At 43.4% G+C, this 22242-nt stretch overlaps 4 long non-coding RNA genes across 7 annotated transcripts; 1 reads left to right on the top strand and 3 right to left on the bottom strand.

Annotated features, from left to right (window-relative positions):
• The first annotated feature begins 225 nt into the window (after nucleotides 1-225).
• On the top strand, nucleotides 226-6483 carry LOC124344045. Of its 4 annotated transcripts, none has more exons than XR_006919523.1 (4): nucleotides 226-1380; nucleotides 1439-4130; nucleotides 5606-6050; nucleotides 6117-6483. It is a non-coding gene; the product is annotated as an uncharacterized LOC124344045 (long non-coding RNA). The 4 variants fall into 4 exon arrangements; XR_006919527.1 differs by having other exon boundaries at nucleotides 226-2286; nucleotides 2349-4130; XR_006919525.1 differs by having other exon boundaries at nucleotides 226-3418; nucleotides 3471-4130.
• Nucleotides 6484-7099: 616 nt separating this feature from the next.
• Nucleotides 7100-7759, bottom strand: LOC124343981. Its single transcript, XR_006919483.1, has 2 exons — nucleotides 7370-7759; nucleotides 7100-7299 (listed from the first exon to the last, which is right to left on the bottom strand). It is a non-coding gene; the product is annotated as an uncharacterized LOC124343981 (long non-coding RNA).
• Nucleotides 7760-7858: 99 nt separating this feature from the next.
• LOC124343988 lies at nucleotides 7859-10177 on the bottom strand. Its single transcript, XR_006919488.1, has 5 exons — nucleotides 9921-10177; nucleotides 9288-9845; nucleotides 8810-9219; nucleotides 8385-8744; nucleotides 7859-8313 (listed from the first exon to the last, which is right to left on the bottom strand). It is a non-coding gene; the product is annotated as an uncharacterized LOC124343988 (long non-coding RNA).
• Nucleotides 10178-16099: 5922 nt separating this feature from the next.
• LOC124344060 lies at nucleotides 16100-21081 on the bottom strand. The gene is made up of 2 exons (XR_006919529.1): nucleotides 20909-21081; nucleotides 16100-16521 (listed from the first exon to the last, which is right to left on the bottom strand). It is a non-coding gene; the product is annotated as an uncharacterized LOC124344060 (long non-coding RNA).
• Nucleotides 21082-22242: the final 1161 nt, after the last annotated feature.

Raw genomic sequence — 22242 nt, 5'->3', positions numbered from 1 at the left:
GTCCAAGTATTACAATGAAGGTTGCCCATGTCTCTTAGCTGTGATACTTGTCTTTCTCTACTTCTCCTCCTCATTTTTACAATCATATCGTTTCTAGAGGGACAAACTTAATTGGTCTACACTATACAGTTAAAATGACAAGATGAATATCTTTGAACTTAACCCTGAAATATTAAAAAACGCCCCAAAAAGAGTTTTTTTTCGTTTTTTTCATTTCCGGCAATACCATATTTAATTTTAAAAATAAAATAAAAAATCAGTGTAATTTTACTCGGTCCAAAAATTTTGTTTAAAAATGCTTACTTTTAACTGAAATAGAACACGTTAAGGACTTTCGTTAGCTCTTTGATGCCCTTGTTGATCTTGAAAATCATTGATTCTCTATGTCACCTTAATTCTTGTTGTAAGGTCTGTAGCTGTTCTTTCATCATCTCCGTGTGGATGTAGGGGGGGGGAGGGGCGTTTTTCAGCTGGCCGTGGGCGATTCTTTTGAAGGGTTCTCTGACAGTTATGCCTTCCACGTAGGCCATTTTGTAAGTTTTTTTTTCAGGAAGGCTGGCGAGTCGTTGCTGTGTGTTTCGTGTGACTTGTTTTCATAGTTTACGCATCTCGTGGTATATTCCTGTTCTTTGTGGTGTGGTGTGCCCCATTTATTGGATTTGTTGTGAGGGAGGGGATTCACATCTTGGTGTGGTGTGGACTAACCGCCAGCATTTGTGACACCTTTATGAGTTGGGTACATACATTTGTACACAAGAACACCATCTTGACTCGTTCGGGTAAGATGCATTCGAACGTTAGCAGCACCAGGGGGAGGTACTTTACGTGTGTGACAATTTGGTTAGCTAGTGCTTCCAGAAAGTCTTTAGTTGTATGTTAAAGTATTTTATAATTTCATCTATATAATAGGTCTCCTCTCCTTGTCTAAAGTAAAAGGGCTTTTATCTCGCTTTTTTAGTTCTTTTAAGACCGTTTCAGCGGATTTGGACATAGCTTTACTCTGTTTATGTGGGTTGTATTACATCAGCATCTTTAAGCCACAAAACCCTATCTGCCTTGGTGGTTAAAGTGTGATTGTGGGTTATGACTACAAAAATTGTTTGAAAACCTTAGACCATTCGGAAAAAAAGATCGTGTTACCGGGATGCATTTTTGGCATCCGAGCTACCACTCGGTTCATCGGAAAAAACAATAGCCGGATTATTTATCAATGCCCGAGCTACAGCTATACGTTGGAGTTCTCCCCCAGACACATCGGCTGGAAAACGATGATTCAGGTGGTGCAACCCAAGTAAAGTCAATATTTCACCTGCTTTTTGGTCTACTTCCTTTTTATGGAAATTGCCCAGATAACAAGGCAGACAAACATTTTCAAAAAGGGTAAATTCTGGCAACAAGTTATGAAATTGAAATACAAAACCTATTTTCCTAAATTTAGCCAACGCCTACCTTTTAGCTGGGTTACCTCTATACCTTCATATACTATGGAGCCACTATCTGGCTGATCCAAGGTAGACAACAGATATAGCAACGTAGTCTTTCCAGCACCAGAAGGCCCTACAATGGCGACCATTTCTCCTGGTTGTATGATCATACGTTTTACATATGTCCTTAGCAATAGGCATATGGTTGATTTTCATACTGCAATTGGGTACATAAGGTCAAGAAAAGGTTTATATATAGCACCAAGTTACTAAATTTTGTCTAGAATAGGCTTTAGGTTTAAGTTTACATAAAAAAGCCATTGAAGTAAAAAATGATGCAACGGCCTTAATCATCTAACCCTATCTATAACTGGCTGCTTAAGGCTTCTTTTAATGCTTAAGTTTATGCCTTTTAATACATGGAGAAACACCACTAGATGAACCATCTGAATCAGTTTGCCTGCTTATACAGGTACATCTCATAAAATAGTTATCAATCCTAGATCCAATTCTTTTACATCTAGCTGATCCCCATCTTTTAAATGCAGATTTCTTTTTAGGCACAACAGGTTCAACATAGTGAACGCTGATTTTTTAAGATTCCTCTATCGGCATGTTTTGGCTTGATATAGACCCATTGTGTAGGCACACTCCCATCTGAACCCGCATAAAAGGTAACCTGCTGCGTACAATTTGCATAATATAAATAAACAGCAGGTACCTCCGATACCCTCAACCCTGCACACCAAATCCTGTTGAGCTGGACCGGAGATAGATATGCTTCTAGGCCATCCATAACCTCCTGTTCATCAGCAAACATGGGTTTTGGATTTGGACTTTCCACCATATAATAAAAGATCAAGTTAAGCGAATCATCTTTAATCGAAGTTTGATGCATGAAAGCAATATGTAAATGATCCGCAGGAAACTTCGATACCAAAGGCTTCCGCATCAGATTCCATTCCTCCTGGTTTGGAATCGGCAATACATCTTGTTCTATGCTACCTGTAAACACCTTCATTTTTTCAAAAAACACTACCTTTCCACCAACCATCTCAGCTGATAAAGACATATAGGCCGATGATTATAGGGAATTTCTAGGGGAAGGCTACTGCTTGTATAATTAAACAATGGATGCTCACTTGTAAGAAAAGAAAAAAATGATCCCGGGTAATTTTTTCATACTTTCTTCCGTGAATTGGCTTGTATCTATAATAAGCTGATTCAGATCACCTTGCGCTAGACGGGCCAGTACAATACTTTTTCTAGTAGCACGTGCTAGACCAATCCCCCTTTTCAATCTTGCATACAGTTGCATGGACGTTTCTACATCTGTGAAATCTACGATAACAGCATCTCCCAATCTATGGCTACTTGTGGATGTTTTACTATAATGGCTAACAGGTAAAAGGTAGTAAAACAGGTATAGGTAGGACGGTTTTAATTTGCACTTGATTTGTTGGATCTGAAACAAGCACTGGTTTATGCTGAGTACGCACACTGGAACCAGAATCAGAACCCGAACCATTCATCCCGAACCATTCATACCAGATCATTTGGCACAGCTAAATCTGAATTTTCTAGATTGAATATCGCATCTTCGAAAACTTCGGAAATTGTTGTTCATAATTCAACGCAATAAAAGGTAAGTTGATGTCAAAAACTGAAAAAGAATGAATCACAATAGAACGAGGATGCAGTTCAGGTCTATCGCCTTTTCTAGCCAATGCATAAGCTCTTGCTCCTTTCACCTTAACAGCTAAATAGATTGGGGGTATCTGCGCTATAGTGACCATAATAGAAGCTGCTGCAACCTCTACCATGCTTCTATCAATTGGGCTATAGCTACAGTGGCTATCAAAAGGCGTCTCTAAATCCATAGAGAAAGTGGTCTTAACCAGTACAATATGGTCGGTATATATAGACCTTATTGAGTTCCTGATGGACGTGATGGCTACTAATTTATTTAGTAGCCCTGTCGATAAAAAGCAACAGTAAGCCTGAGGCCAAAGGATATAATGTACCTACATGACCTATCTTTTTTAGCTTTAACAGAGAACGGACCTTTTATACTACATCAAAAGAAGTACAATCCGGTGGCTTATAGACCATAAGAATAGCATCTGAGTAGGCCTCCTGATGCAACCAGCTCAACGGGACTAATTCTTTTGCGATTGACCATAGTTGGTTACCATATACCATGAATATTGAGCAGAAATTTCACTACCTGTAGTCGATAAAGCAACGACGCAATATGCAGGTAGGTAGGCTATTGTCATATTATCCCTATAGTTGATATCTATTTGTTTAGATTGGATAAACAAATCCATTACATCCAAATGACCTTGTAATAAGGCATAATGCAAAAGCGTATACCATTGCTGATCAACAACATCAATCCGGGCTTATAAAGAAGCGATTTCAATTAGTTTTACCAATTTTGTATACCCTTCCCTAGAAGCCATATGCAGCAGTGAACATTTCAAATAGTTTTCATGTTCTTTATAAATCAGTTGCTCATTAGGGTCACTCCTAGGAAATATTTGACAACAACTGCCACATTGTTGATTGGGTTGTGCATCCATTCTTTTATAAACAGATGATGGAACGGCAGAACAATCCTCTTGTACATTGAAAGGTGGAGAATTTATTTTAGAAATAGTTCTTACAAGAGGCCACCAAAAAAGGATGGAACAAACCAGACGGGTAAAAAGCTAGAACCTTTTCGATTTATATGTGCCATATACATACCTGTTTAATCATTAGATTTTTTGCATCATTCTACCTCTGCTTATAATTTGGGTGTCAAAACTTACCTCACAGAAAAAAATGGTGCAAAAAGTCTTTCATAACTGAAAAACAAGAAACTGTATAGAGGAGAAGTTATTACAACATACCCTCTCTGGGATACTAGATACGAAAAAATAATCAAATAGCCTTAAATAGTATATTTTTTTCTTTTTTGGGTATAATAGTTATTAAAAGTAGAACGATTCAATGTTTTTGCCAGGTATTTTAAAAAGTTTCCTCCAATGGCCCCATCTATGATGCGGTGATCATAGGTATGGGATAAAAACATTTCATCACGAATGGCTATGGTCTCTTTCCCTTGAACATCGACTACGCGGGCCTCCTTTCAATAGCTTTCAATAGGCTTAAATGGCCACTTGTGGTTGAACGATAATGGATGTACCCCTAAGGTTATCGAAAGAGCCAATATTGGAAAAGGGTATAACTACCTCCACTTCGCTCATCGCCCGTAAGGCTACCACTCTGTGCTCTTTTAATTAAGGCATCTATTTGTCTTGCTAGGGCAACGAAATCCAATGATTCTACCTGATTGACTACATGAACGATCATTTTACCATATTGTAGAGCTACCGCAAAACCAATGGTCGTCTTCAACGATGGTATTGAATAGTGGAAAGGCTTGCAAAGCACGTGCCGTTACAGCCATACAAATAGGAAAATAGGTTAAGTTCAGATAACATTGAATTTTGAAAGCCTCTTTAACTTGTTTTCTCCAAGCCACTATATCGGTTACATCTAACCGTATAAAAGAGGTCACACGGGGAGCTATTCTTTCAGATTCAACCATGCGATGGGCAGTCAACTTTCTTACACGATCCATCGCTATGACTTGGTCTCCTTCCCATAAGGCGACTTCAGGCAGGTATTTATTCCATAGTTACAGGAATAATTGTATAATTAGATTATGAGAAAAAGAGATGGTAATATGATGAGATTATGAGATGAGATTATATATGATGAGAAGAGATGATAGATTATGGGATTTTTATTGATAAGCCCGTTTTGTCACCATAAAGAGAGACGTTCTACGAAACCTAAGGGAGGGACGTGGTGGAGGAGTTAGAGGTGATCCCGAACGATTCTTTATGTATGTAAAATTTACATTATGTTAATCCGTTAGCTAGACAATTCCACGCATTTTCAAATGCTATTTATACGAAGAAAATTTACCTTATTTACAGCCTACCGTCTTAGATCCGGCCATGGTTTTGCAACAAGCGATGATAGATGCTGATTAATTAATTAAGATTAAATTCTCCAATTCTAGTCATTCTAGTCATATTTTTTAAAATTCTCCAATTCTAGTCAATTTAGTCATAAGTATTTTGTCGTGTATTTATCGTGTATTTATTCTAGTCATTTACATTTAGGGATTATCTAACGGGAACAAATTTTGCAAATTACCCGTCCAGGAAACACTACAACCGGGGGGGGGGGGTTTACCCCCACGTTGCTCAAGTAGAATTAGACAAACTCATCACAAAAAACAAGTGAAAAAAAAGAGTATACGTATCCCAAAGGATACCAACATGCATGTACACTGCTGGTGTTCCTCCAAAATGGATTAAGTATGTTCAAATATTTTTTTTAAATTTATTTTTACATTTTTGGTATTCATATCTTATTTTTATTTTACGGAATACAACATCACCATCATAAATTCGATAAAGGACTACGAAGTCACAGTTGATTATATGAAACTGTTTGAAACCCTCTATCGTAGCGAAAAAGTTACTGGATACATTTTCCGCCAAAAGGAAGAAATTCCAGTTGTTGCTGAGCAGCTACCTGTCAGTTCTTTCACAGCAACAAATGGTAACATTTTAATTTATTTAATTGATATAAGAAATTGAAAATAATTTATTTTTTTCATTTTTTCAGGTGTTGAATATTCAAGTAGCGACGTACGCTACAAGAACCGACCAATGGAGGGATATGTAGTGTTTTTTTAAGGCGCCACAGACAAAATGGAAAGTTTCAAGAAATCGGCCGAGTCAGAAGAGGCAAGAAAAAAAGAAGAAGAGAAGAAAAAGATGGAAATCAATGATTTAAGGCAGCAGTTTGATCTTTTGGGAGTTCAACAGTCCAAAATCAAAAGTGAGATGGCGATACTTCAAGAAGAGAAGATGAAATCTGTTGCGTTGTCCAAATTGAATTAGACAAGATCATCAAGAAAAAATTCTGGGTTAAAAAAGAGTATACTTATCCTAAGAGAAATGAGTATGCTTGTACATTGCTGGTGTATTTACCAGGCCGGTTAGCGCCACTGCTACCACAAGACAGTAGAACGGCGGCCAGAATAATATAATTTCAATTGTTTTCGCACTAGAACAAATTAATTAAAATCTATTTATGAAGACAGCCAAGAAAACAAAAATGAAAAATAATTTTTTACTATTAATTTGGAAGATAGGACAGTAGAACCTAAACCAAGTATTACCGTCGCTAGAACTACAGCACTGGACAGTAGAACCTAATAAATAAAAGAAAAATAATTTTGTTTGGCATAAAAATTAAACGACAGTGCTATCCAAAGACAGTAAAACGGCACGCTCAAAACCTACAAAAGGCAGTTCATCTTCTTGACATAAAATTTACAAAAAGACTAGACACGAGAGCAAAATTTTTAAATAATTTTTTTTATTAATTGTGAAGTGGGAGTCAGTATAGAACTTATGGTCAGTATTACCGTCACCATAACCAGGACAACGGACACTTAAATATAATAAATAAAAAAATACGTTTCATATAAAACAGGGTAGACGACACTGCTACCCAAAGACAGTAGAATGGCACGCTCGAAACCTACAAAAGGCATTTCAACATCTTTACATAAAAATTACAAAAATAATGGACACAAAAACAAAATTTTAAAATATTTTTTTGTATTAATTGTGAAGTGAAAGTCAGTAGAACCCATGGTCAGTATTACCGTCATCATAACCAGGACAATGGACACTAAAATATAATAAATAAAAAAAATGCGTTTGAAACGGTTATCGCCACTGCTACCAGAAGACAGTAGAACGGCGGCCAGAATGACATAATTTCAATTGTTTTCGCACTAGAACAAATTAATTAAAATCTATTTTTAAAGACAGCCAAGCAAACAAAAATTAAAAATAATTTTTTACTATTAATTTTGAAGATAGGACAGTAGAACCTTAAACAAGTATTACCGTCACTAGGACTGCAGCACTGGACAGTAGAACCCAATAAATAAAATAAGTTTTTATTGTTAGACACAGAAATTTAGCTAAACATTTTTTTAAATTTAATAATGACCATTCGGACTTAAATAATAAATGTCCAAGTCAGTAGAACCTGGAATCACCTAAAACACTAAAGGCATAGCGATAATCGATAATCGAAGAAATTTCAATACCAACCACAAACTAGTCGCCACGCCACCTATCAACCAATTTTCAAACTTACTGTGGAAAAGGAAACGAAGCTATGTTTACCTTTTTTCTGGAGAATAGGCGAATAGCGGACGGATTAAATCGGGATTGGGCGGATGCCAAGGTTCTACAGAGTAGATCATTTTTGAATTGGCCGAATAACGAGGCAAAAAAAAACAATTAGAATAATGGGAACAAAACAAACAAATAAAGCATTCACAATGATTGCTAACCAAAATGTATTCGCCTTTAGCAAGTTCTTTAGGAGAATCACAAGTTCAATGACGTGCTCTTAGCAATGCGTTTTAATTGGCCTGGCGTACGAATCTTCTTGCTTTATTTCCAGTAGCAACTCTTGGCCGAAGGATCGAAGTGACAACTAACTCCGTCAGTTTCTCAAACAGTCTCTTGGGTGTACGCGGCAGCTGGGCGGAATAATCATATAATATTAAAAAAGATCGAGTATTGAAGAGAGAGAGAGAGCTGGACGAAAAAGAAAGACGTGGCGATGTTATTGTGTCGGCACACAGTCGACGAAAGTAGGGAACTTGCAAATCCGGAAGTTAGATTTTCGACTCGGGATCAAATAGCAAGACACATTTCCTGATTCTCAAGCGCAGTCAAACTTATGGCAAGTCGCCCACGCGATCCAACAAACTCGACAGGGCCGGACTCACCTTAAAGAGAAACAGAATGTTAAGTAATTGCAACACTGAACAAGTAACAGCAAACAAACGATAATGCATACTTCATTGGACGAAACTGCCTGCATAGATTTCCCTTGAGAATTGAAAGAATCTGAAGAAGCCAATGACGCGAGTGACGAACGAGTCCCAGTCTTTGTGAGAAATGTCCAGTTACGCATCCGACCAGTAGCACTGCCCCAAATGTCACCATAGATCACATCCGCCTCGGCGAAAGACGCAATGCTGACCAGTTCAAGAGCAGTAACCATATTAGCTTCGCGCTGTTCCCACTCGATGAAAAAATTCTTCGGGTCTTCAGACATGTTTTACACAATATAACTCATCTTCGACAAGGGCAGTTTTTTCAAGCAGTGGTTTAAATGTGGAGGGATACGAAGTAAAAACCAATCTAGGGAATAAGCCTTAAATAAAAACGCAATGAAAATTAGTTTTAGTTTATCAAAAATGTTACGAATTTAAGCCATACTTCTGTAATTTCCTGGGATTTTGCATCTTCGCTTTTAGCGACACGATCAAGGAGCGAATTTAACGGTCCATTGAGATGGATGTCGAAAGACGCCAGTAAGCGACCGAAGGGTTGCGTGCAAGTGCGGAAAACGATTTGCATTTGGACAAGGGAATCGGATGAATTGAGCGACATCAGTCGGTGAGGATAGTTGGTGTTGACGAAATCACACCACAGCTTTGTTGAAGGCTGGTCAGAAATGCACCAGAAGTCACTGACGAGTAAAAGATGAACAAGTGGATTGCTGATTTTGTGTTTGAAAACACCCCACAAGCCTTCTATTAACGACGACGAATCGAAGCTTGCGTCGCTTACGGCATCGACCACGTTCCAGGTAATTAGGTTCCTCATTAGCTGTGCCAGCAAACGCTCTATTTAAAAAAATAAATAAATAAATAAACTGTCAGCTTTTCCTGTAAATAGTTCACACTCGGCTCACCTTTCAGTAATAAATCAAAAGTTGATTGCTCTGCAGTCCCAGGGCCGTCCGTACAGGTACACCACTGTAGAACTGGCCCAAGCTTAAACGTAAGCTAACTAGACTTGCTTGTAAAACTGGACCGAGCATTTCCGGCAGCAATGACTTGAAAGAATCAATTAACATTTTCTCTCGTCCACCACCCAATTACTGAGGGCAACTACCGAGTAGGGGGATTGTTGCTTTTCGCCGGATGTCAAAAATGATTGGCGTTCTAGTTCGACGTGCAACACTATGATTGGTTTTTCTGGCGACATGTCGGCCAGGCCGAGTTCATCCAGCACAACCATGGCCAGCATAGTCTTCGGGCCAACACTGAGTCGCTGGGTTGATTCAAAAAGGGCTTTGAATCCGGAAGATGTTGAACGTGGAGAGCACTGGAAATAAAGTTCAGTGATGGGCGGCAATCTCCTAAACTGTGCCGTAGCGTATGGTTGCCAGGAGAAAAAACAAGCTTGAGGATTTCCACTGACAAAGATTTTGATGATCCAGGGCGTCCAACAATAATCAAGAAAATTCCTAAAATAATAAAAGAAATTAATCAATAAATAACATATGATAGAATTCAGCTAATACAAAATTAATGATTATTACCGTTTAGCACGCAAACGTACACTGAGGCGAAAAGATTCTCGCAAAGGGTGTCGTTCAACGCGATTGCGCCGGAACCAATGGAAGCTCCGTGTTTCTGCTCGTACAGCATTTTGGCGATAATTCTGGACACTTCAGTCATATTCTTGGATGCGGTTTGATTTTTTCCAAAGACATTTCCCAAGAATATCTTACGATTGCGAAACCGGAAAGCGTAGAGAAGATAGATGGTCAAATCAGATGCTTTTGCCAAATCAATTTGTGACAATTTTTTCCCAGCGGAGATTGACAGAACCAGCGGAAGAGTTGAACAGGCTGAACTTGGCCAGTAGTGCAGGCGCTGGCGCCATTTCCATCTTGGGTCGTCTGGGCAAAGCGAAAAGCCAATCCGACAGCGGCTTCCTTGTCAGCCTCTTGCAGAAATCGGTAAGGATTGGCAGCGCCCATCAAGTGTAAATTTTACGGCAAAACAGTTCCGTGACAGTGGCGATCGAGCAACTCTTTGAAGAAAGCGATGACAGGAGGATCGCCGTGTTCATTTCGTCGAAAAAAGAGGAACACTTGAGCTTCGGGATACATCATGACAATAGTTACGGCACATTCAATGCTCTCTTTTACATGCTGGATGGACGTCCCGCTGTTGACGTTGAACACTTCAAATTTATGTCCCAGAAACGTCTGAATCAGGAAGCGGAATAGAGCGCTTTTGCCAACGCCAGCTTCTCCAAAGGCAACAACGGGCAGGCCACAGCGAATCCGATAAAGAGCGAACATCATTTTCGTGATATTATCACCCGTCAGCACGTACCTAACGAACAAAAAGCAATTTAATAAAAGAAATATTGGACAATGTTTAATTGTGCTGCGAAATGACATTTCGCTAGACCCTAAGGGTGTAGACACATATATTTTAGCTCTTTAAAGAAAAAAACAAAAAACCCGTACTCTTCCTGGGCCTGACAACGCCCCCATATCCTCAGACTTATTTTAGCTCTTACGGTGTAAAGATGTCTGGTTTTAGTGGCAGGTATGGAGACTATTGGGTTGACCCAAGGGTCTCTAACTTTGAGAGAGAGCAGCAGGAAAGGGACCTTGTGGAACGATCTCGTTTACGGGAACGTGACTATTACGAATCGCGTTTTCAAGAGAGAGAAAGGTCGCCCTTGCGTTCTGCGCCGAGTGATTTCTATCAGGATCAGGCGCTATACCCAGCTGTACCGCCCCACGTTCGCTTCGAGGGTTATGGTAGAGTAGGGCCAGATTACGTTTTGGATCAACGGAACTTCCATTCTAGTAGAAATCCGAGATACGGAGGTAGACCAAGCTACGACCAGCACCGGGTAGATCCGTTAGCCGATCAGGGAGGCAGAAGTCGATACGGTGATGACATTCCCCGTCGGGAAAAATCGGAGAGACCCAACATTCCGGATCCGGACGAAGATAGTTACGGTGACGAAGAGCAACCGGAAAGTGAGGAGGTTTTAGACGAGTTAATTCTGGACGATTTAGACGATCAGGATAGGCTTCAAAAATTCTATAATCGCCCGTGGCGGCCGAGCAGCAGTAAGCCCGAAGAGCCACAGGAACCGCCACCGGCCGGCAAGTCAAAGCGTGCGGCGGCAGCCATGTCCGTGTCCGCGTCACCCAAGCCGGGTCCGTCGAAGGAGAGGACTCCAGAGCCAAGTGATAAAGCAGAACCAGCACCGTTAATAGTTCCTCAGGAGGTGAGTGATGCGCTTTCGGGTTGGTTGACGAAAGGGGTTTCGACGGAAGATTCTAAAGCCATTTCGAAGAAGACGCCGCTAGAATTTCTAGACAAGGAATTTTCGGTGAAACCCCCGAAACTAGACGGCTACATGCATAGGCGAGCGAAAGATAAAGGGAAGCTGAAGGCCGTAAACGCGTCGGAGGAGTCTTTAATTACGACTCAACTTAAGATCATGGACGTGGGCCCGCCACTTATCGATCTCTACACGCGCATTTTATCTCTCGGCGAGGGAAAAACGGAGAAGAAGGCGCAAGAATTGGTGCAAGATGCGTTGCGACAGTGGGCGCGTGCTTACCATCATATCACGAAGCAGAGACGGAGAGCGGTGATTGCCTTAGTGGAGCCGTCCTTCGACTTTCTCACGGCCGAACCCGAGGCTTTTGCGCCGGGAAAGGAGGCTCGCGAGCTCCTTTTCACCGGAAAGTTCCTGGAGTCGATGCTTAAAGAAGCATCTCAGGACGCGACGTTGGCGAGAACGGCAAAACCCAAGACGAGTCTTGGATCGAGAGGAAAGGCGCTGGCGGACCCATCTCAGTCGCTACCGCGCCATCCATTCGTTCTGCGGCCGAGAAAGGCGACGGAGCAGCCGCACAGAGGCGGAGGTGAGCGAGGGCGACCAGCAGGTGCCCACTCATGGACGCGAGGTGTTCAGAGGTACGTTCGTTTTTCAAAACCTGTTATTTCTCCGACCCAACCGTCAGAAGAAGAGGTGGGGGCCAGATTGTTGGCCTTTGCGGGCCAATGGAGTGAGGTGACGGACGATAGTTGGGTTTTGGACGGGATTGCGCAGGGCATAAAATTAGATTTTGAGGCGCTTCCAACGCAGCTTGTAATTCCCCCCCCTGTTGCAATGTCAAAAGAAATGGTTAAAATTTGTGACAAGGAGGTGGAGGACTTGATTAGGAAACGGGCGATCACTGAGGTTGTAGATGGCTCAGAAGGTTTCGTCTGCTCCTTATTCGTTATTCCGAAAAAATCCGGCGGATTTAGGCCCATCATCAACCTTAAGCCATTAAATCGGTTCATACGATATGAACACTTTAAAATGGAAAATTTAGAATCTGCCAGGTTTCTTTTGAGAAAAGGGGATTGGATGGCGAAGCTAGATTTGAAAGATGCTTACCTGACGGTCCCTGTGCACCCCTCCCATCAGAAATTTTTGCGTTTTCAATGGAAGGGGCGTATTTTCCAATTTTCCTGTCTGGCCTTCGGTCTCGCACCCGCACCACGAATTTTTACAAAAATTCTCAAAGTAGTTATGGGTTTTCTAAGGAAAAAAGGGTTGAGACTGATAATATATCTGGACGACATTTTAATTTTAAATACGTCAAGGGAGCGCGTGATAGCGGACTTGGAAGTAGTGATCGAGTTACTTCAGCGTCTGGGTTTTATTATTAATTGGGAGAAATCGGTACTGGAGCCATCGCAGAGTCTAGATTATTTGGGGCTGGTTATCGATTCTAATCGATTGTCATTTGCATTGCCAATAGCCAAAATCGAAGCGGTTAAGGCTATGTGTGAGGCAGCTCTTTTAGCGAAGGTCGTTTCGCTGAGAGAGATAGCATCCATCATGGGAAACTTTACATGGGCAATTCCAGCAATCCCGTACGCGCAAGCACATTACCGTCGTTTGCAAAGTTTCTACATTAGGAAGTCGCAAGCGGCAAATTCCAACCTAAAGATCAAGTGTTTGCTCTCACTCGAAGCGCAGGATGATCTAAAATGGTGGGTGGCTAACCTAGATAAAGCGAAAGATAAGGTTTTCTTTCCCCAAGCACCGGATCTCGAAATTTATACGGACGCTTCCTTATCGGGTTGGGGAGCGTGCTGTAATGAGGTTAGGACAAGGGGGTCGTGGACGCTTACGGATTCAACAAGACATATCAACGAGCTTGAGCTTTTGGGCGCATTATTCGCGGTACAGGCGTTCGCAGTCCGCTCGAAAAACATAGCCATCCGTATTCATCTCGACAATGTTACAGCGGTAGCATACATAAATCATTGTGGGGGAACTAGGTCCCGAGCGCTGACAGTCATATCAGCGGAATTAACATCGTGGTGCGAGGAGCGCGGAATATCGCTGGAAGCGGTCCACGTAGCCGGGAAATTGAACGTAATTGCGGATGAGGAATCACGAGCGGGGCCCGACTCCGGCGATTGGAGGCTAGACAAGCGGATTTTTAACCGTATTCAGGAACTTTGGCCGTCAGAAGTTGACGCCTTCGCAACGCCTTGGAATGCACAGCTTCCGTCGTTTATATCATGGCATCCGCAGCCCGGGGCGATGACGACAAATGCATTTTCCGTAAATTGGGGTGGGTTGTTAGCCTATTGTTTTCCTCCTTTCGCCTTAATATTCAAGTGCCTTGAGAAGATCCGTCGTGAAAAAGCTCTGGTGGTTTTTGTATGTCCCGTATGGATAGGCCAACCGTGGTTCCCGTTACTACTGGAGCTGTCGTGCGACGTCCCCCGTCTCCTTCCAACGTCGCAACATCTGCTGAAATCAGCACTAGACGAGACCCATCCGCTCATCCGGAACGGGGCGCTACACTTGGCCGTCTGGAAGCTGTCAGGAGACAGTACCTTAAGCGAGGGTTTTCGGCAACAGTTGTCGACCTACTCATGGCCGGAAACAGGCCCAGCACTCACTCCACATACGAGTCCGCCTGGAGAAAATGGATGGATTGGTGTTTGGGGAGGCGTTCGAATCCCTTGTCAAACGATTTAGGGGAGGCGTTAGAATTCTTATCTCATTTGCATTCGTCGGGCATGTCATATAGTTCCATTAATATTCATCGATCAATGCTATCTAGCACCCTGGATCCAGTCGATGGCTTGCGCATAGGTGAACATCCGGTTGTAGTGAAACTATTGAAAGGTTGTTTTAATCAGAATCCCCCTCGCCCCAAATACAGCGTTACATGGGACCCCAGTCAGGTAATCGACTTCATTTCATCGTTGGGAGAGAACGACTCGTTATCCCTTTCAGTTCTGTCAGGCAAAGCGGCAACGTTAATCGCCCTTGCTACACTCATGAGGGTTTCGGAGATTGCAGCGATCGAGTTCAAATCGGTGATATTCAGTCAAAGCGGCGTAAAATTCTCCTTAGGCTCCCCGAGGAAAGCTCAGAGAAGTGGGCCGCTACAGACGTTTTCATTATCAGGTTGTCCGGACCCTATAGTATGCCCAGTAAAAACGCTAAAAGAATATATAGAGCGAACGAATGAATTCCGCACAGAGACAAATTGTAACAGACTATTGGTAGCCGTTATTCCCCCCCACAAGCCAGTGTCATCTAACACGGTGAGCCGTTGGATTCGTTCTGTGCTAAACAGCGCCGGGGTTGATACGGACGTTTTTGGGGCTCACTCAACTAGAGGCGCCGCTGCGTCCAAAGCGGCAGTCAACGGATTGTCAATCGAAGCAATTTTACGGGCCGGAAGCTGGGCCCACGAGTCGACATTTAGAAGGTTTTATAACCGCTCTGCAGAACCGACGATCGAGTCGGCAGTCTTCGGACAAACTCACAATTAAATCCGCAATCTGTAAAATCACCCTTAGGGTCTAGCGAAATGTCATTTCGCAGCACAATTAACAATTACCAGAGGGATCGCGTAGCGATCCCGAAGGGTAATTAGAATTGTGCGAGAATAAATGAAGCGACGACCCTAAGGGTAGCTCTCCCACCCAAGCCCACCCAGCAACTTCATTTATTCATAATTTAATTGTGTTGGTTGCAATTGGATAGAGTAAACCAATCCAGAAAGACCCGGGGTTTCAACGGCGGAAATGGTCGGAACTGAAGTCATCCCAGCGGCCGGCAAGCAGTCGAGCTACATGGCTAACCGAAAGTAGTTCAAGAACAACTACTATTAAATCGCTGTTTCCTTTCGATGGTTTCTTCCCTCCCGTTGATGATCATGTTTATTTCTTGTGATTCGCAAACAGAGTTGTTTTTCCCCTGTTGAAGAAACGTCAGGGTTTTTTTCTCTGGTTCTCAGCGAATTTTGTTTTTGGTTTTTGAATTGTTGTGTTATTTGTCACGTTTTGGTTATTCCTTGTAATTCGCAAACAGAGTTGTTTTTTCCCCCTGTTGAAGAAACGTCAGGGTTTTTTTCTCTGGTTCTCAGCGAATTTTTTGTTTGAAATTGTTGTGTTATTTGTCACGTTTGTTTGTTGTTTGATTGAATCTTTTTGGCAAGCCTAGAAAATAAGTCTGAGGATATGGGGGCGTTGTCAGGCCCAGGAAGAGTACGGGTTTTTTGTTTTTTTCTTTAAAGAGCTAAAATATATGTGTCTACACCCTTAGGGTCGTCGCTTCATTTATTCTCGCACAATTGAAAATTACCAGAGTGATCGCTCAGCGATCACGATAGGTAATTAGAATTGTACTAGGAAGAAATGAGAGAGACCCTAAGGGTGTAGACTTATTTTATTTAGCAACTTCAAAGAAAACTGAAGGCCGTCTAGCCTTCCTCGACCGCGGCACGCCCCCTTTTCCTCAGACTTATTTTGAGAATAATGGGGGTGCGCGTGTCAAAAATTTACATTTCATGAGAACAAAATTTGACAAGAATGTAACATGTAAACAAGAGATATCGAGGCATAAAAAACTGGCTATTAGCCAGAAAAAGCCGATTTGCAAGAAAAACAGAATAGGCCGACATGGCCTTTCGTATATCAAACATAATAGAACATAAGAACAAAGTTGGGCTGAATTTGGTTCGTCTTCACGCTTCACGAGGTGCTCGAAATCGAAAACGCTCCTCTCATGCCCGTCTTGGATTGACTGTCCGGCTGGACACTGGGATAAGGCAGACTGCAACATTAAGCAAACTGAAATAGATAGAAATGAGAAGGGTGGATGCGGGTGGGATATAAGACCCTTAGGGTCTCTCTCATTTCTTCCTAGTACAATTCTAATTACCTATCGTGATCGCTGAGCGATCACTCTGGTAATTTTCAATTGTACAGCGGAATTCATTCCGCTCAACCCTAAGGGTGACTTTAAAGCTTAAGCATCGGCCATAGCCGATGTTGCGAATGTTGCTGGTGTTCTGCGATTATAGATAATCTTATGAACGTTATTTGGATGGCCCAATTAACGCTTGCCATAATTTGTTGATAAAAAGGCACTTGGTAACGGTCAGTGACGAAGCCGCACTTGGCGTCAAGTGGGCTCTGCATCTTTTTGTATAAATTCCAGCCCTTTCGAAATTGAGTTGCCGAATACGGCACAGAAAAGGACGAAGAGAGAGATGGGCAAACTGCCCTCTTTAATCGGTTGTCTACCGATACTCACGCGATTCAAACGATTCAAATCAAATCGTAACGCCGCTACTGATATAGAAAGGCCACTGGCAACGGCCAGTGACGAAGCCTCACTTCCCGCCAAGTGGACGCTGTATATTTTCGCATCAATTCCGGCATTTTAACGAAACGATTCAAAAGCCACACCTATTGATTGTCTTGCCGAATACGGCACGAAAAGGGACAAAGAGAGAGATGGACAATCTGTCCTCTTGAATCGGTGGTCTATCGATACTCGCGTGATTTAAATGAAATCGCAACGCCACTACTGCAAGGTGTTGAGATCGGCATGCTGAAAATTTGAAAGTTTGCGACGGACCTTCACAGTGCCTTGCGATGCTCAAAAAGAGAGAGGCTAATTTGATTCTCTGTCCGTCTGGCCGACGAGAAGGTGACGGAGGCCCTCTCGGGCAATTCTAACAAGGTAGTGAGATCCAGCAAGGTAGGCCGAACTAATTTTTTCCGGATAAGTTGGGCGGGGGAAGCTCATTCCTGGCCGACGAGGGCATAAACTGAAAGCTTAGACTGGACATGGCGTGTAACTGGGCTGGCTAGACTGATATACAGAGTCTAAATGGCTTCATCAGGAATCGATATTCCACAACACACCAATTGATAAAAACTAGTCAAAACATCCGCCAGGAAAGGTTCGATATCTGGCCGATAAGAACTTGCCAGTCGTACGATCACCTGCAGCAAGCTACCAGGCGACACAAATTCCGAGCGCTAGTTCCGGATAATTTGAAGACTGATATGTTCCAGGAAGCGGTGACATATCGGCGTTTAGCTCCATACTTCCCAAATACGAGAGATCATGGCCGTGTCTCAATCGCAATCGCTAGCATCGGCCTCTCGCTTCAACTTCAATCCGTCTCGCCTTGCCCAAACGGTTGTGAGAGCGGCGGATATCGATCCGCTGCCTTTTTTGCGTAGCTGTCTAGCTGATCTCAACCGAGTTATTTGGAAAAAATAGGATCCAACGCAACCGATGCTGAGACTGTTGATACTCGGCTGAAAGCTGAAATGAGCAGCGTGGTGAGACTAAGCCGCGCGGCTGTTTCTCAATTGTCTCGTAGGGACTTGTGCCACAGCGCTTTCCCCGCCCACAACTCAAAAAGTAACATTTGATCCGGCATTCGACACGATTCGCGACGATGCCCAGCAACGTCCGGCCAATGTGAGCCGATTTCGGCCGGTGTACAAGGACGTAACGTCCTTTGGTTACCCGATCGACCTTGCGTCGTGCCAAAATGCCACCACCAGCAGCCCCAACACGTTGGGCTTCTTTTTGGCCGTCATTTCTGCGCCGGGCTACTTTGACAAACGAGAAGTCATCCGCAAAGGCGTTGAGCCGATCTGCCCGGAAGAATAATGCAACCGGCTGCTGCACCCGTCGTCGTCCAACTGGTGAGCCACGGTTTCGTCGTCACATTGACCCAAGAAAGCGACATTCAAAAGCGGATCGAACAAATAAAAAGCGCCACCCACCGCGACATTTTGCAGGTGAACGTGATTGGAACCTACTTCGATTTGACGCGCAAAGTCACAGCGGCTTCAACTAGGACGACAGCTGTTGCACGTGGGCCCATTTCGTCCTACGACGACGTATACGCCAACGTCCACAATTTGATGGCCGCTTTTTGGACCCGTTTAAGATCAAAATTTCTTCTGTCTATCTGACAAGTCGGATACTTGTCACCGCAAAAACAGAAAATGCTCAGATTTGTTGGAATGAAAAATCTGGGAGCTTTGATGCGACAGTTACTAGGCAATTTTTTAATGAATACAGAAGCCCGAGGCACTTCCGCTGAAATTAATTTAAGGTGCACTTCCGCCTTTGTTGGAGACAAGCGATGACCACGGCGATGGCCCGCTATTTTACTCCGACCGCCTTCTCCACCTCGAACGACCGGTTCTGGTCATACAACTTGGCGGTGATTGAAATGTCATCGCAAAAAACGCTCCGATTCGTTGTAGTTAGTTTAAGATTTGAAACGAAAAAACTGGGAGCTTGATGCAACAGTTAATGGGCGATCTTTAATGGCGACAGAAGCCCCCGAGGCACTTCCGCTGAGATCAAGATTTAACGTTCATGGATCGTTTTTCAAGAAGCCAAGGGTTCGGATTTAAGTAACGTACTTCCGGCTTTTTTGGAGACAAGCGATGGAGCAATAACCACTGCGATGGCCCGCTATTCTACTCCGCCTGCCTTCTCCACCTCAAACGACCGGTTCTGGTCCGTGCAACGTGGTGGTGATTAAAACGAACGTCGTCGCCAAAATAAAGGGCTCTGATTTGTTTAAAAAAATGAAAAATCTTGGAGCCTTGTTTAGCCAGATGCTAGGCAATTAATGACAACAGAAGCCCCGAGGCAATCCCACTGTGATTAAAAGTCAAGGTGCGGATCTTTAATTGTTTTTCAAGAAATCAAGAGGCCGGATTGAATGAAACGTACCGTCACTTTCTTGTAGCCAAGCGATGGAGCGAAGGTTCAAGCTAACTATCGGTTCTGGCTTGAAACGCTGTCGCGATTGAGACGAAATATTAGGTGGCTCGAAACGCACCCGCCTAATATTCGAACGCCTTTTGGCATTAGCAGCAGCGGCCGCCGCGGCTAATCCCGATGCTTGAGCCAGGGTGTTCAGCACTGCTTATAAGAATCTGTTGGTAAGCAGAAAGCTCGGCAAAAAGAAGCGCGCTTTCTGCCTGTGTCGAACGCGTTTTGGATCATCCAAAAAATAGTTTGCCGACGGCTCGGCGAACGCGATCACCGCATTCCGACGCAATCTGGTTATGAAAACATGAGCGCGTCCCTATTGTTGGAGAGCGGCCTGCACTGGGCGCTTAAACGCTTACTTGTCCGGCAGTGAACGCTACGAAAAACGGATTTCGTTTGTACGATCTCGTTTGTACGAAAAACGGACGTTCCGATGAGCGTAAAGGTCCGCAAGCGGCTGTGCGACAGGCCTATCCATAATTCTAACTTGAGTTATAAGCAACGACTCATGTTGTGCAATGATAGATTTTAGCCCGATTTTAACAAGTTATTGTACGATTTTAGGAGGACCCGGCGGGTAATCCAAGTATCCAACCCACCATTTCAAAAAGTTATCCAATCCCTCAAGTTTGGGGAATATCAGAGAAAAGTTGTCGCATCATCGAGAGAAATCTCTTTCAGGATTGCTTTCGACATGTCGGTGGATATCAGCGCGGTCGTCATACAATTGAAATCTCATCGGAGATATGGTTTTAGGGACTGAAGTGGTCGCGAGCCTGAGATACTGGGAAGGCCTACTACTCGGTCTTCCATATTAGGGGCTGGAACTAGATCCACTACCTCCTGTACTGCTGCTTCTCCAGCTCCTGTCCCTTTTCTTCAACTACTCGATCTCTGGGAAGTAACAGCCTACTACTACTTCCTTTCAGAGTGGTCTTGCTCCTCTTGCTCTTCGTGAGCTTCTTGATGGCTGATCGGTACGACAGGAAACGAAGTCTTTACTGCTATTCTGCAAGAAGGGAAATCGTTCCCGTACTCGGTGTGGAGCGATTGATCTAACGCGTTTGTCGCAATTATGGTTCTACGCGACTAAAAACGAACGTCTCTCATATCGCCATAACGATAGCCAGTCTCTGTATCGCAATGAAAACCATCTTGGTCGAAACGATAGCCGTAACCATCATCATCATAGCGCAGCCGCCGTCGTCACTATAAAAATAGAAACCGTTTCTATATATAGGCCTACTCTCTTTTTTTTGTCGCGCCGGCTACTGCTGGCCTGATTGACTTCCACGCAACGGTCGTCGAAAGGGAGCACAAAACCGAGCCCCTCAGGTCCAAAAAACGTCAAGATTATACTTGTCAAGCAGCGGGAAACGTAACGAGAATTTAACGTGAAAGAGCGACGGGTCTTACTTGACAATTAAGATGATTGGTGATGATGGAGGACGGCTACGCAATTCACGATCGTGCGTTCTCTCGCACTCGAGCCTGGGTTGTTCGAAAACCAACACGTGGCTCAAAAAACTGGCCATCGAAAAATTCACTAAACGATGGGCTATATCTATAGACATTCTATAAACGCGTGTTACTTGTAACAGAGCAAAAATAAGTCTGAGGAAAAGGGGGCGTGCCGCGGTCGAGGAAGGCTAGACGGCCTTCAGTTTTCTTTGAAGTTGCTAAATAAAATAAGTCTACACCCTTAGGGTTGAGCGGAATGAATTCCGCTGTACAATTCTAATTACCAGAGGGATCGCGTAGCGATCCCGAAGGGTAATTGTTAAATAATGTTTAACTTATTACCCTTGTTCCTGCTCAGTAAGTTGGCTTAAACGTCGACTAGCTGGAGTGTTTTTAGGGTGGCTGTCCAGTTGATAGACTTTAAGAGCACTGACAGCGGTTCCGTCCAAGAGCAAGAGCGATCTCATTGCGTTCAGAATAACTTCGGCGCCGTGACTGCAGCTCCAGAATGGGCAGCAAGCTGGCGTGAAACATACTTTTCAAGGCAACCGCGTCACGTCCGACAATGTTCATACCGGTGAACAATCCATCCTCGTTGACTCCGAGCAAGATGATAGCTCGTTGACGATTGATCCAATCCATCTCTGCCATTTTCCTTCCCTGATCGACTAGTGACGAGCACCGGGCAATGCTGTCATTGGCCACTTTGAGAAGCATGTTGAAAACATTCAGCTTGAAGAGTTGAGCCAAATCTTCACGCTCAAACAGGTGAACAGCCGAGCTATTGAACCACACACATTTCATCATGGCCGAGATATGGCGATAAAGAAAGGAGGCCATTGAGTTAAGAGCCGTGAAGGTGGGAGCATTTCGATTTTCTGAATGCTGGAAGGCGGCCACTAAAAGATCAAAAGTTTCTTCTGCCGGTAGAGGATCTACAGTGATGGTTTCGGGCAGTGAAGAGAGATCATCCCACACGCGTAATCCTTCTAGTCCAGCATCTTTGAGTTTGAGGAACTTTCCAGTAGCTAAAAGGGCATTGGAGCGGTTGACTGTAATTTGCTGGCCAAGGATCCGTGGCATCGTGGGTAAATTGTATGTGAAAAAAGATTTGTTGCATTCACAAACGTGGTGTTCTCCAAGGTAAGAAATGACGGGAAATTCGTCCGGTCCATAAGGCGAGGCGAATTCCAGAGCGATGATGATCTGTGAAGAGATCGTCCAGTATCCTAGCTTGGCCTTTTTGGGATCGTAAAGGGCTCCATGGATGAGTAGAGAGAAAAATGTCG

The sequence above is a fragment of the Daphnia pulicaria genome, chromosome 1 (assembly GCF_021234035.1).
Source record: "Daphnia pulicaria isolate SC F1-1A chromosome 1, SC_F0-13Bv2, whole genome shotgun sequence".
Taxonomy (NCBI): Eukaryota; Metazoa; Arthropoda; class Branchiopoda; order Diplostraca; family Daphniidae; genus Daphnia; species Daphnia pulicaria.
The sequence above is the reverse complement of the archived record's forward strand: the minus strand, read 5'-3'. Positions and strand labels throughout refer to the sequence as shown.